Source organism: Corvus cornix, chromosome 2 (genome assembly GCF_000738735.6).
Source record: "Corvus cornix cornix isolate S_Up_H32 chromosome 2, ASM73873v5, whole genome shotgun sequence".
Lineage (NCBI taxonomy): Eukaryota > Metazoa > Chordata > Aves > Passeriformes > Corvidae > Corvus > Corvus cornix.
The window spans coordinates 36,512,314-36,526,268 of record NC_046333.1 but is presented as its reverse complement, the minus strand read 5'-3'; the positions used below and the strand labels follow the sequence as shown (position 1 = coordinate 36,526,268).

Sequence of the window (13,955 nt, the reverse complement as noted above, 5' to 3'; positions counted from 1 at the left end):
CAGCAATATGTTGGAGGGATATGAATGTTCTGCTTGCTCTTGGGTCAGTCTTCCTAGATTTTACAGCTAATTCTTTTTTTCATGTTGTTAACATACTTAAACAGCACTCTTTTATCTGAAGAGGCTTGGAAAAACCCGCTGGAAGCAGTGTGTACAGTGGTTCTTCCCCACTGATGTCCAGGCATACCCAAGAGGAAGTGCAGTTGATAGACAAGTAGACTTTGTTCAGCAGAGACACCTGTGAACATCTGTTCACTGCAACTTTTTATGTTGTAGAGCTCCTTTCTCTCACCTCACTAATAATCTTTGTCTCGTGTAATATTTTATAACTGGATTGCCACATCTGTGTGAAGAAATCAGCTATGAGAATAAAGAATTATTAGAGGTGAGCTTTCAGATATTCAGATCCTGCACCTCCATTCTGCTTGTCTTCACAAAACTTGGGGGAGCCCAGTTACCACTGGGCAATTACTTCCTCTCTCAAATGTGAATATTGATGTGATTTGATGAATTCTGTATTCAAAGTGAATCAGGATGAAAAGTAGCTGCTGTAATCTTGCAGAACAGGAACAGAGGAGGAACTGAGCCTCTTGGTGGTGAAGGTGGGAGGGGTATAAGCAGATAGGAGCACACCTACCTGGCTGGAAGAGTCTTCCTCAGCAGATGAGACTGATACCCTTCTTTGTGGAGATCAAGCCCGTAAATGAACAAAACTTTCTGAAGTGGCCATTGCATCTCAGCCTCTAAGTGTGCAGTTTGAGATACCTGAAAGTAGCGTGGCAAGTGTGGAAAGTTACAGATGGTAACTTCCTTAGCTCAGAATACAAAAGCTTTTTTAAATTCATGTAACTTGGAGGTTCAAAACTGCCGGTCATCCTTAAAAATTAATTAGGAACTGGAAATGGTGGTTTTGCCAGTGTCAATTCCTGCAGCACTCAAGTTTCCTATCCAAATTCACTCAGTGAGTGAGAGCTAATGGGATCACAGCACCAGCTGGCTCTGCTGGGGAAAGGAGGGTGGCATTGAGTGTGGATGATGGCTCCTGGCTCCAGTTCCAACAGTGGTAGGTATCCAGGTCTTTCCCTCTGGTTCCTAGACACTAAATGTGTTATCCATCAGTATATTGACTTCCCGTGTCATACGGAATCTCCTTCCCTATCTTACTTTTATGAGCTGAAGTCCTGATGCTCATGTTTAAGACAACAAGGAGTTAAGACTGATTTGTCTAATCTGGTAAGATTATCTTGACAAAAAAAAATGTGGAGGGAGAAGGAACTCGGGAACTTGAGAAGCAAAAATTAAATGTCAGCAGAACTGTGACAGACTTGCATTCCTGTTTGGAAACTTGCCATGGAGCTAGTAAAAAGCAAAATTATTGGCACAGTTACAGTGGAACAGCCAGCTGACCTTTCCTGGCTGAAGGAGTGTTTCTGCTTAACTGTTCATAAACCAAATAACTATCATGTGGATTCACATTTTCAAAGGAAGGAATACAGAATCTTGAAAATAAACTTTCACAAAACTTCTACAATTCTCCCAATTGTTTGAAGAAGAAACCAAGCACCCAGAGCACTTGGGTGGCTATAGTTCAGTGCTGCTGTTGTTGTTAGGTAATCGTACAATCATGAAATGGTTTGGGTTGGAAGGGACCTTAAAGATCAGCTAGTTCCAACCCACCTGCCATGGGCACAGGTGCCACCCACTATACCAGGTTGCTCGATGCTGAAGCCAGCCTGGCCTTGAACACTTCCAGGGATGGGGCATCCACAACTGCTCTGGGCAACCTGTCCACTGCTTCAGCACACTCTGAGTAAATAATTTCTTCCTAACATGTAATCTAAATCTCTTTTAGTTTAGAACTGTTCCCCTTGTCCAATCACTAGGACTTTTTTTTTGTAGTTTGTATTATTTGTATTTTGTATGGATGTTGGTGCTCCGGCCTTCTGCAATAACCGGTCTAGGCTGGCAGTGTAGGTTGTGTTGTTTGTGCTCTGCCTGTGCTGACTGTTTGCCCTTTTAACTGAGGATGCTGTCTTGCAGCTGCCCTGGTGGGTCTTGGGGAGCCTCTTGGCAGTGGGAGATGGGCGGGAATGATGTCCGGATTAGGAAGGTGGGGTGAATCGTGTGAGAGGTGACTCTCTCCCTGGGTCTGTAAATCAATCATATGGAAATGGCTGTGATTTTTAGATTACTTGGTGGAGAGGCAGGGGAGCAGCTCCCTTCCTGAACTGGGACTTTCCTTGGTGGTTAAGAAACCTGTCTGTGGGATGGAAGCTGACATGATGGCCTTGGTTAGCGCTGTGGCAGACCAGGCCTCGCCTGGAAAGAGATGACTGATGTGCTCTGAAGGGAAAAGAGACATGGAACTTGCCGTGGGAGCAATCGGGAAGCTCAGTGCTGTGAAGAAGTGATAAGGAAATGAAATGTAGGTGAGCTGTGCAAGAAGTGCCTGAAAGTATGAAGCATTGAGGCTGTGCGTTGTACCTGCTTGCCTATGAAGTTTTGTGTGTCCATTTTTCCTTTTTGCTCCCTATGGGCCTGCTCTAGGTCTGAACTCCTTCTTCCCACCAATGTTTTCATTTTTTTATTACAAAACACTTCATCAAATCTTGGGGAAACCATGTTGATACGACGTCAGTCCTCTGGTGAAATGTGGAGTTCCCATTGCTGTGATCCCAAGGGGCATTCTCAGTATATTAATCTCCCTTCCCACATGGTGCATGGCTGGCTGTGGGGCTGAAGAAGGCATAAGCCAAGCAAGGGAGTCTGTAATTTTATTATTGAGGGTGAAGAGTCACTTCCTGGACTTTCACCAGGGAATCCACTGAATTTTTAAAGTTTTTTCTAAAGCAGGGTGTACTTTGGATTCAGTCAAACGAATGTTTTTCAATGCTCAAAGTTTGATGGAGTGGCTCTTGTGCTCTCCTGTCATGTTTCCACAGTTGCATTCAAAAGCCCGTGAGCAGCCCGTGAGCAGCCCGTGAGTGGGAGTCACTGCCCTGCAGTCAGGGCTCAGTCTCTCACTGCTGCTGCACAGAGCTTGTGCTTGGTGTGTTCTGTGTGTTCCACCTGAATGCTCAAAACTTGAAAACTGTATTTTAAGTTTGGAATCATGGTTCTGTTGCATTTTCCTTCAGGCCAAAGTAGCAACAAAGCCTAGGAAGCAGGGAACTCAGAGTCACTTATCTGGGTTAACAAGCTAGGTTTTGCCTGGCTGATTTATTAACATTATTTATTTACTTAAAGACTGACTCAATGTGACTTTTGTCTTCTGGCTCTGTCACCTGGTTGAGCAGTGTGATATTGGAGTGTGTCAAACTGGCTGCCCTTGAACTGCCGAGAAGATGACAGATGTTGCCTGGTCGGATTGGCAAAGTTACGCCAAAGATCTGATCTGTGAAGCAAAGCTCCTTAATGTGTTTGTCTTCCCATCAGCCTTACTAATGCAGGACAGTAGGTCAGTGCAACTGGCAGGTTTTTACCCTCTTAATCCAGGGCAGGTGCAAATCTGCCCCATGTTTGGGAGCACTGACAACTGCTACTTCACAGATGAATGGAAAAAAATCCTTACCTGGTTCAAATTTAGTGCTCTGTTGCTTATATTTCCTGCAGAGGAGGCGGCATCTGTAACAGTATCTCTGCAAGTACAATGTTCCTGGCACATTTGGATAGCGGGAACTAATTTTAATCACTTGCTTGTTGTAATACCCCTGTCAATAAGTTCTGTGTGTGTGTGTCCCCCTCCAGAAGATAATCACCTGTATCTCTCTGAGCCTCTGTGTCTCTGTGAATAGATCTAGTTATTTTGGGTTGGTATTCATACACCTTACATTTCTGTTTTGTGTGAGCACTATTCTGTTGATGGATGGTTAGTTTGTATAAGCTATTGATACAAAAACTGTAACTGGTTTTCTTACGGTTATTCGCTGATGTGCCTTGGAGGGCTCTATCATGTAAATTTGTTGACTTTTTACTGTAAATTAGAGGTTCTTCCCTCTTCTGCTTTTCTTCACAGTAGTAGAAGAAAATACTGTTTAAACTGTTTCGAAGAATTTATCTAGGAGAGATGAAAAAAAATTACTCTCTTTTGGTGTCTCTTTCTCCCACTTTCTCCAACCCTACAAAGCCTCCATCAGTTCTCAGCCATTGTGGATGGCAGTAGTTCAAAGCCAGATTAGCTGTTCAACCTTCTCTCCATTAATTGTCAGGAATCAAATGAACTGATTATTTTTCTAACCTTCAAGAATGTTTTTTTTTCTGTTGTGAAATACTTAAAGTATTGTGCAAGTGGGTCTGAAGTAATGGAATACTGGGTTGAGTTGGTGTGGAAATACCCTCAGTTCTTTGCAGTAACAAGGAGAAGGCTGGTGCAGAAAAATTTGGGGTTTTTTGATAGATGTCAGCTGATTTAGGCAGAAAGAAGGGATACAGGTGATCTGGCTACTACATTTAGCCACAGATGCAATAACAGATGCTGGAACTGGCAGGAAGGTGTAAGCAGCTCTCAAGGGGTGGTGGGCTGTAAAAATAGAACAGAATCTCTTTTTTCCTCTGCTGTTGTATGAAGATTTGAGTAACATCATTTTGCATCCTCTTAAGTTTGGAAAAACCTGAGAGATAAGGTTGTGCATTCCTTAGCATGACCGTAGCACTTGCACAGCTGTTGCCAAAACAGATCTACAGGGAAAAAACAATTTAAAGGAAAGGTTGCTTTGTTGTCTCTCACTATTTCCTCTCCTGATTTTTTTTCTGGCCTCTAGTAAAGGCTATTTCAAGAGATTGTAAGCCACAGACAGGATAATCTGTTAAAAATAGTAGTTGGCATTTGAGCTTGGGTGGCTTGAGGTCAGGGTGATTTCCTATGTACCTGTTTGGCGTGATAATTGCTCAGGGATGACTGCTGAAGGTAGCACAAGTCTTGCAACTTTGGGGAATTTGTTCAGCCCACCAAGTCTTTTTTGTGTACAGTGATCTGAATAGGTGGGAGTCTATATTGTAGGGATAAATGTTCATGCTAGGGTCTGTTGCCCAAACAGATGTGATATGGATGTTAGTTGCTGCCTTCTGGGTGTGTTTCGTTATGACTTCTAATAAAACAGCATGAATTTTGGAGCTTTTGTCTGCTCTTGCTGGAAAAGATTATCTGAAGAGTCTAATTTCTGTATTAGGAAATTCGTGTGTGGGAATGGCTTCGTGTTGACTTCATTTCTGTAAGAAATATATCTCAAGTGCATCAAACAAAAAGTTGTACTATAAAACAAGAGAGTTTGCTGCCAGGATGTGGAAGAAATGTCCACCTCTTTTAGCTGTGTCTGCTGCTGGTGGTTGTTTGTTTATTGTTTTGTTGTTATTGTTTGGTTTGTCTCGGTAGGTTCTTTTAATTTGGTGAAGTGTGCTAATGGCTTGTTCTCAAAGGAGGATTTTATTGCTGTGTAGTGGAATTGCACTGCTGCTACCTAGACTATTTCCTTCGAGGAATGGACTTAGCCTTTCATTAGTCCAGGACACCATCCGCAACTTTTTTGTTTAAGTGAAGCAAGCCTGTTATTCACATGTGCTGTGGAGTTGTGTAATTTGACTAGGAAAAATGTCAAAGAGTCAATATTTATCTTCAGCATGTCCCTTAGGAAGATGACTGCCTCAAAAGTATCTGTGAGCATGCAAAGGTGTACAAGGTCAGCCTGGAACTTTCTTCCAGAGCATATTCCTGGTACTGAGGATAGGCAGTTGCTGGTGGGTGTGAGGCTTTCTGGGAACTGGGAGAACATGTCCAGAACAGCCCATCAGCCAGGTGAAACTCCTACCCACATGCCTTGTCTTTGCTTGTGCCAGTATGCATGCACAAGATGTGCTTTCAGAACCAGGCTGCCAATCCCTTGCAACACTCTGGGAACTTCTACTTAAAAGCATTTGCTGCTTTGGTGGCAATTACATGAGACAATGATCTAGTGTTTCTCCTGAACATACTTGTTGCATCTGTATGTGCCGAATGTTGATCATCTTGGATAATTAGCAAAAGCCACTAAAGCAGGCGGTGTACCTCTTGGAGGGTGTATTTGTGGGAGTTGTTCCTTGCTTCTATATTTAATTCCAGCAAAGCAGGCTGCTGCCAGGTGCAGATGAGCATGTAGAGCCTCTGTAAACCTAGAAACCAGCTGTAAGCCCTAGACTTGCTGACTCACTGGCTAAGCTCTCAGAATGCAGGTGCATAGAGCGGGGAGGATTATCGTGGTGTTTTTCTCTCTTAATAAGATCATTTACCTTGGAGATCAAAACCTGGACATGTTCTATCATCCCCTCCCTTCCAGAAAGCAACAGCTTAATAATTTTGGCCACAAACAATTGCACAACTAACAAGCAGATGGCAGTGAATGCCCAAGAAGGCTGTGCCTGGGTGGTAGTAGACTGAACAATTTGTCATGTTCTGGTGCCATAGACTCGTTAATTAGTGTGACTAACTCCAAGCGCACCAGCATCTCTCAACAACCTCGTGAAAAACAAAGGAGGGGCAAAAGGCTTGGGGTAGTGTCTCCCATACAATCTCTGTGCCCAAGTGAGCATGGCCTCCCTATTCCTGTAAGGCAAAGAGCTACACCAATTAAAACCAGTGAGGAGACCAGCAGGTTTCAAATGACTGACTGCACAGTGGCAATGATCAGCTTAGAGGGGATATCCTTGCCCTCGTTTCACAAGATCCCAGTTGCAACCTAGATGGGAGCTGCCAGAGAGCAGAGGAGGGCTGGCAGCTGATTGTTCAGTTCAGTCCAGACCAGGACTAGTCTTAACAGTGTTTAAGGAAACTCTATGTTCAGATACTTTCTTTCTCATTTCCTTCCACAGCTCCCAAAGAAGGGAGGTGGGATTCTGCCTTTGAGGAGTCCAGCTGTCCTTGTGCTGGTAACAGAAGCAGCTAATGAATGAGCTGATGGTTGTGCCCTGAGGCTTCTGGGTCTTCGAACACACTCGTGATCCTGTCTTAAAGGAGTTACACATACCACCTAACTTTAGCACAGAGCTAGATGTCTCTTGAAACATGCTTTGTAGGTCTGCTCTTATTTCCTGTGCCTTTTTATAGACTGCAGGAATGTAATACAGAACCAGGAGTCAGGTCAGTTCTACAACAATTTGGCTGTTAGAAGAGAAGGGGTGGATGCATGTAGGAGACCAAAAAGCCCAGCACAGGAGTAAGACACCTAATCAAAAGCAGAGACTAAGGGACACATGGTTATAGTGTTCCACAGGCATTTAATTAGTTATGCAGCTGGGAGGAAATGGTTTGTGTTTCACAAAACTCTAACAAGGCTTGTTTTCACCTTTTCCTCCCCTTTGTCTTCTCCATCCAGTTAAAAACCTTTAAATATGCTTTTGAAAAAACGAATTCTAACCCATGTTCAATTGTATAGCTTTATAATAAACTGCTTAAAGAACACAAGGGTATTTCAGACTCTTGAGAGACTATTTTTTGTCAGTAATGCAAACAGTCATTGCAGATTATACAGCTCAGGCCTCAGATCTGTTAAAATGAGGTCACTCTCAAGGCCTTGGATTTTAGAAGTTGTTTATGAAAGTATAGCTATAGAAAGGGTTTTCTGAGGTGGTTATACTACTTTTCATTTCTGGTTTGGATCAGAGTTTTTAGGCTGTAGGGAGAAAGGGAAGGTCATGGTCCTTAAAAAAAGCAAACAAAAGCCCTACCCTCCCCCAGTTGCACCACTAGTCTGTTTATTCAGGAACATAAATGCATCTGAGTATGTAGGAGAATATTCAGCATCACTGCAAAGTTTTTGCAAAAATGTTCTTCAGGCTTTGAGAAACTAAGAAAAATATGATGGTATTTGGTAGAAGTACTAGTTGTACAGGACCTTTGGAGGTCATCAGATCTCAACTTTCTGCTCTAAGCAGATCTGTCACATTGCTGGATTGCATCAGCCATGGCGTTGCCAAGTCTTTGAGACCTCCAGAGATAGGGATTTGAAACCTCTCTGTGTAACTTGTCTGCAGGATTGGCCAGCCGTGGCCCTCTTAGTTTAGCCTAGGACATGGTTTGCATTACTCCCAATGAGACTGCACCTTTTCAGCTTCCTCAGCCTGACACCTGCTGTAATGTGCAGGTCCTTTTTGACAGGGCTGACCATGGGATTATTCCGCCCCAAGTGCAGGACTCGACAGGTCTCCTTGTTGTAAAGTGTCTCTTGGCCCAGTCAAGTTTCAACAAGGTCCATCTAGGTTGAGGTTCTGCCTTTTCAACCACCTCCTCTGACTTAGTGTCATTCGTGCATTTGCTGTGGATGGAGTTGCGCCTGTGTCAAGGTGGTTGTTAGTTGTGTTTGGATGTTGAGCATTATGAGCCCTTGTGTTGACATCTGGGCTGCTGCTCTTGTTACTGCCTGCCAGCTGCATTAAAACAGGTTGAGGAGGACTGAAGCCGAAATAGCAGCATTCAATGGCTGGTTACTGTGAATGGTGCAGAGAGCACTCAGCTGCCTCCACCTTGTAGGCTTCTGAATCACTGCATCTGCTGCAGTGGTGGGTAAGACTGGGATGCTGTGGTCAATGAGTGGTGATCCTGCTGTCCTCATCCCTTACAGAAGCTTGTGCAGACTGCCCTGGTGCAGTCACTGCGATCAGGGATCCCTGAAGACAGGCAGTGCTACAGCAACTCTGGTGGGCGATGGATGGAGTAACGTTCCTGTTTCAAAACATGTTCCCTGTTGTACTTTGCACAGCAAATTAACGTAGGATGTTGATAAAAGGAGGAAAGAGGGCCAGAATGAAAACATCTGAAATTTGCTTCCTTCTGAAGAGTGGGACTGGAACACAGTTAATCATTATCTATTTGCTAGTAAGCAAGTACATGTTTGCTAGTAGCAATTAAAGTATTGTTTTAAAGATTAATGGGTGGGAGAAACATTGGTTTTACAGTAACAAACAAATGCTTTCTAGAGCAAAGGCCTTGGGCCAGCACGTGGTGTGCTGGTGCTTTGTTCTGAGCAGCAGCTGTGTGTTCCCTTCATGCTCCAGCTTATGGTGATTTCAGAAACAGAGGTTGTTCATGTCTTTCATTGGCAGTAACACAGAGATGCTGAAATAAAGTGGATGTCAAGGCCTTGGCAGTGCAGGATGAGATAGATTCACCTGGATAAATGAGAAGCCAATTTTGAAAATATCTGATCTTTGCTGACTGACGTTTCTAATGGGAAATTTTCTAGTTTCTGAAAATGCCCTTTTCATTAAATATCATCAGTACTTGTGGTCTGGTCCTCTGGTGAGGCTGGCCAATGGGAGAAATCCTGCATAGGCTCGTCTCCACAAAATGAACCCTCTGCATCTCTTTGGGGCAGCCTGGCTGGGCTGTTAGCTGTGTGCAGGTGTGTTCACGTGTCAGAGACTGACCAGTGCCTGCCAGGGTACGTTAGATGTTGGCTAGCCTCAGAGGAATGTTATAGCTGTGTTGTACCATGTTTCAGTGTCAGTGATACTGTGCAGAAACAAAAACACAAATCAGAGATGAGATGAAATGGAGATACGTCATATGTTCAAGCTATATATGGGAAGGTGGGGAAAATCCTCTATTAGCAGCTGGGCAAGGGCTCTGACTACAAGGAGAACTTGGGTCAACAGAAGCTATGTGGACTAATCAGAAAATTGTGTTTCATAATTAAAGAGTGCACAGTTTTCTGCTCTGAAAGTGGACAAGCAGATGTCTGTATGCTGTATGCTGGTTCCAGGAGGACTACATTTAAAAAGTGCCTGGTTTTGTTTTCTTCTGTTAGTGTGCCATGGCCTAGCGCTTTTTTAATTTCTGGCTGACAACATAATCTGGCTGCTGTGCATGGTTCCCTTCTGTGCAAGGCCCTGTGTAGGCTAAGCAGGGGACTGCCCAGAGGGTGCAGCTTTTATCCCCCAAAAGGGGTTCGTCAGGGCTGAGCACCGTTCAGCAATATATTAATAACTCACAGTTATGAACCCTGTCAGTACGCCTTTAATTTTACATAATTTATTTTCTAACTTGACATGTTTTATACCACAGTGCACTGTTTGCTTCTGTGAATGCTGCTACTGCATGTCACTTCTGAGTCTTTGGGAGCTGCCTGGGAAGTTCAGGGCTGTGCCTGTCGTAGCCAGGGAGATCAGGGAGGCAGATGAGCTGGTGAGAGGAGGTCACATGTGCGAACAGCACAGGGTGGATAGCCGTGTAAAAGGAAGATCTTGGCCACGAGGAGGGGCCTGAGTGGGCAGAGCAGGACTTCTGGATGTGCTGCTGGTTGTAGGGAAGGGATTTACTGTTGTGGGAGACTTGTTTGTAGCTGGCTGCTTGTAGAGGACTGAGTTGCAGAGGAGGGACAGAGTGGCAGGAAGAGTTGATGCTCTCTGTGGACAGCATGTGACAGATGTGCTGTGACAGTGGGATTCTCCTTGGCTTCAATCTCTGTGGCCACCTAATCGTGTTTCTTAAGGACTCCCATTTTATATTTTACACTGATAGGGGAAGGGTCTGCAGTGGTGAAGACATTCAGCTGAGTTTCCTGGCAGAAAGCACTGATCATGAGCCACAATGAGCAGTGTCACTGTGGCAGTGGGAGCTGGGGCACAGGTCCTCCAGTTCCCAAGGTGTCAGGACTTTCTCATTTTCAAAAAGATGTTTCTCTGGACGGGCTTTTCTGACTATGGTGAAAGAGATTCTCACTTCTATATTGGGTAGACTCCATCAAGCACCAGCGATATGAATGACAGGCAGAAAGTTGACATCCCACTTGCCTCCAACCTCCCTCAGTGATTTTTGTCCTCATCCCTAGTACATTTTCTCTCATTCTACCCCAGGGCTAAACCTCTCTCAACTCAAACACAAGTTTGTGATGAAAGACAACCTAGTTTTCAGCCATTCATTTGAATTTTGGATTTTGGTCTTGAGAGAAACAGCCACTGTCTAAAATGATAGAGTTTATGTGCAGTGTAAGGAGGCTAATATGGAGACCTGAGCTCCTGCTGGTTTCTCTGTGATTTTAAAAGCACACAAAGAACATGGCTACTCTCTTTTCCATCCAGTGGAGTGACCCGTGGGCTTGGGTCTGAGAGCAGTCTGTTGGTGATGGTGCAGAAGAACTTGTACGTGCTGGAGGGAGTTCTAAATGAAGGCTAATTATTGAGTAACTGTACTAGAACACAAAAAAAAGTTCTTGAGTATCCTTTTTCACATTGGCAAAGCCACAAACCTGTTGATGTTTTTCTAATGACAAATGTATCATTCTTTACCCTAGCATTTGGCTTTTTTCTTTCTCAGGCTTTCAGTAAGCTGCTTAAAATAAAGACAGTAGACTGACTTCAGATAACTGTTGAAGCTAAATTGCTATTTGGACTAACTATGTTGCTTAAAAACAAAACAGTGTTTCCAAATTGCCATTGCAGAGCAGTATTCAACAAATGCAGCTGACACAGTGTTTAAGTATGGCTTTGTTTCAGTTTTCCATTTACCCACATGGTTACAGGGCACGAAGCTGAATGGATTATGGGCCTAGAGTTGTGGGCTAGCCTGTTAACAGCTCCAGCTCTTAATGGCCTGCAGGTCCAGCTGCAAGCAGAAATCTAACTGAATTGTAAATTCTGGTTATTTTATCATAAAGACAATTCTCCTGTTTTGGAGTCAATTACCTGTTAAGGCCTTCATCAGAAGAGTTACTTGTACTGCAAGCTACCACTAAATGTTGTTTTCCATGGGGATTAAGTATCTCAGCTCCTAATGCTCTGCAGGCTTTTTGCTGGCTTAGATGTCTTGATCCCTGACCCAGGTATCTGTGCCAACAGAAACTTTCAAGTGCTGATGCAGTTATGGTGAGAAAACTGTACTTTGGTGCTCGCATTGCCCCTGGGATCTGGTTTTACTGGAGTTTCGAAAGCAGTTAACTGCTGTTGAGGTTCCAAGGAATGGGTCTCCAGTCTGTTTTTGTGTGTTTGTAAGTCATTTCTTGCATGGGCAGGCCTGCTCATGCAGCAGGGCGGCCAAGGAGCTGAAGCTGATTTCACAGCCTTATTGCTGGAAGTTGCTGGGACCTGGCTCCCTCTTGTAGAGTCTTCCATGAAAACCAGTCTTGTTCTTCCTCCAAACGTCCTCAGCATTGTTCTGCAGTACTTGGTGCAGGCTCTTACTGGAGTCTTGCATTTTATTTCCTGTCTTAAAATCCCGTCTCAAACTACTTTATGGGAAACTTTTGGCTTTTATTTGTATTTGATTCCTTTACTAGCATAGGTCAAACTTACTGGACAGAAAAAAAAGTTGGGAATCTTTGGAAAATTCAGTAGATACTTTGGGGACTAAGATTCAGCTTTTTGCTGTATTCTTTGTTGGAAGCCTAGGTTGAGCCTTGTTTGAAGATCCTCAGATGGCTTTCTTGTGCTTGCTGGGTATAATGGTTTAGGTTAGTGGCTAAAAATACTTTATAGTCAGGCTTATTCTGAATTTATAAAATGTATTAATGCATTTGAAACAGGCAGCTGGTGGCTGGGATGATGAGGAGATGTAATGTGTGGGGGTTTTTCTCAGAGAGGAAAAGAGATCGTATTGGCATTGAACTTACCCTAGGATGCTGTGCACCCACTAACCTTGGCCCAAAGATCTGTGCTGCCTTGGAATATGCAGTTCTGCATGGGAATTATCACTTTAGTGCCCTGGCTCTTCACAAAGGCTGTAGGCAAGGTGATGTGGTGTAAACTACCTGAAAACAGCGAAGGGCATGGTTAGATGAACTTCTCTGTGGAAAACACCACCAGCCGCTTCAGAAGGAAATGCATCAGGGACCTTGGCTGGAAGGAAATTACTGCTCTGATTGTGATGACTTTGATTTCCCTCTCTAGCTAGTAACTGAAGGACCTCTGACACATAATTCCTATTTTTGCATGGTTACCTTGGAGTGAAGTATCTCCTTGTGAGTGAGGGAAGGAAGTAAGAAGAGCTTGCTGCTATTTCAGGACATGATGAGGGAAACATAGCGTGCTTTATTTCCTTTTGAGACTTGTGTTTAAATTAGGAGTCCTTCTCCCCTGCCAGGGGGCAGGGAGGGAAGGGTTTTTTCCATTACCTTTACAAATAACTGTGGTGTCTCAAGTGTGGAGGTATTTGGTGCAGCTGGTGTTGAGGGGGTGTAGCCAGTTGTTTGCTGGAGAAATGCACCATTGTTCCATTTATTTTGTATCAGGGAATTTTAGCTGCTTCCCAAATGACCGCCATTTCTTCACACTAAAACCTCTTCCTTTATTCGTAAGACTTTATCTTCCTCAGTGTAGTATTCTGTATGCCAGAGTCCTTTCTCCTGTTCGATTCTCAAGACTCCTTCTGTGCATATCATGATACTTAGTTTTATTAATTATTTTGTTCTGTCAGTCATGTCTGGTAAAAGACATTTCTCATAGGTATAGACTGTGGAATTCCAGTTTATTTTTGAAAAATCACTGAAGTGTGAATGAAAACTGTCTTCATGGTCCTGGATGTTCAATTAATTGAATGTGAGGCTTAGATTGGAAGTGTTGTATTTCCAAGCTCAGAAATACTCCTTTAAATAGAAATCTATGAAATATATAATGTAGAAAAATTCAGGGAAAGAATTTTTTTTTTTTTTAAATTCCGTTGATTATTCTTATATCTGTGTGCTGGGGACTTGCTGCACCAGTTGTGTACCAGCGATAGCAAAGTAAAAGAACGTCCAAAGAATTAGCAACCACTATCTCAGAGAACTTGTTTATGCTTTATAGCAGGGTAATAATTCCAAAATATTTCTTCAGCATGATTAATGGTGTATCAGATAAAAATCCACCCTGACTAAACTCAGGGAGTGCCATTCTCAGTGTATTCTTGACACGCCACAAGTTTGCCATTGTGCTTTCTTTTGGTTTGTTTCTCAGTGATGAAATCTACATCATTCGGTATTATCTCTCAGCCAGGTGCTTATTTGTAGGCCATCAGC

At 43.4% G+C, this 13,955-nt stretch overlaps 1 protein-coding gene across 1 annotated transcript in view; it reads left to right on the top strand.

Moving 5' to 3' along the window:
• Positions 1 to 13,955, top strand: part of SH3BP5 (SH3 domain binding protein 5) — a 51,764-nt gene that overhangs the window by 17,344 nt on the left and 20,465 nt on the right. The window lies entirely within an intron of this gene.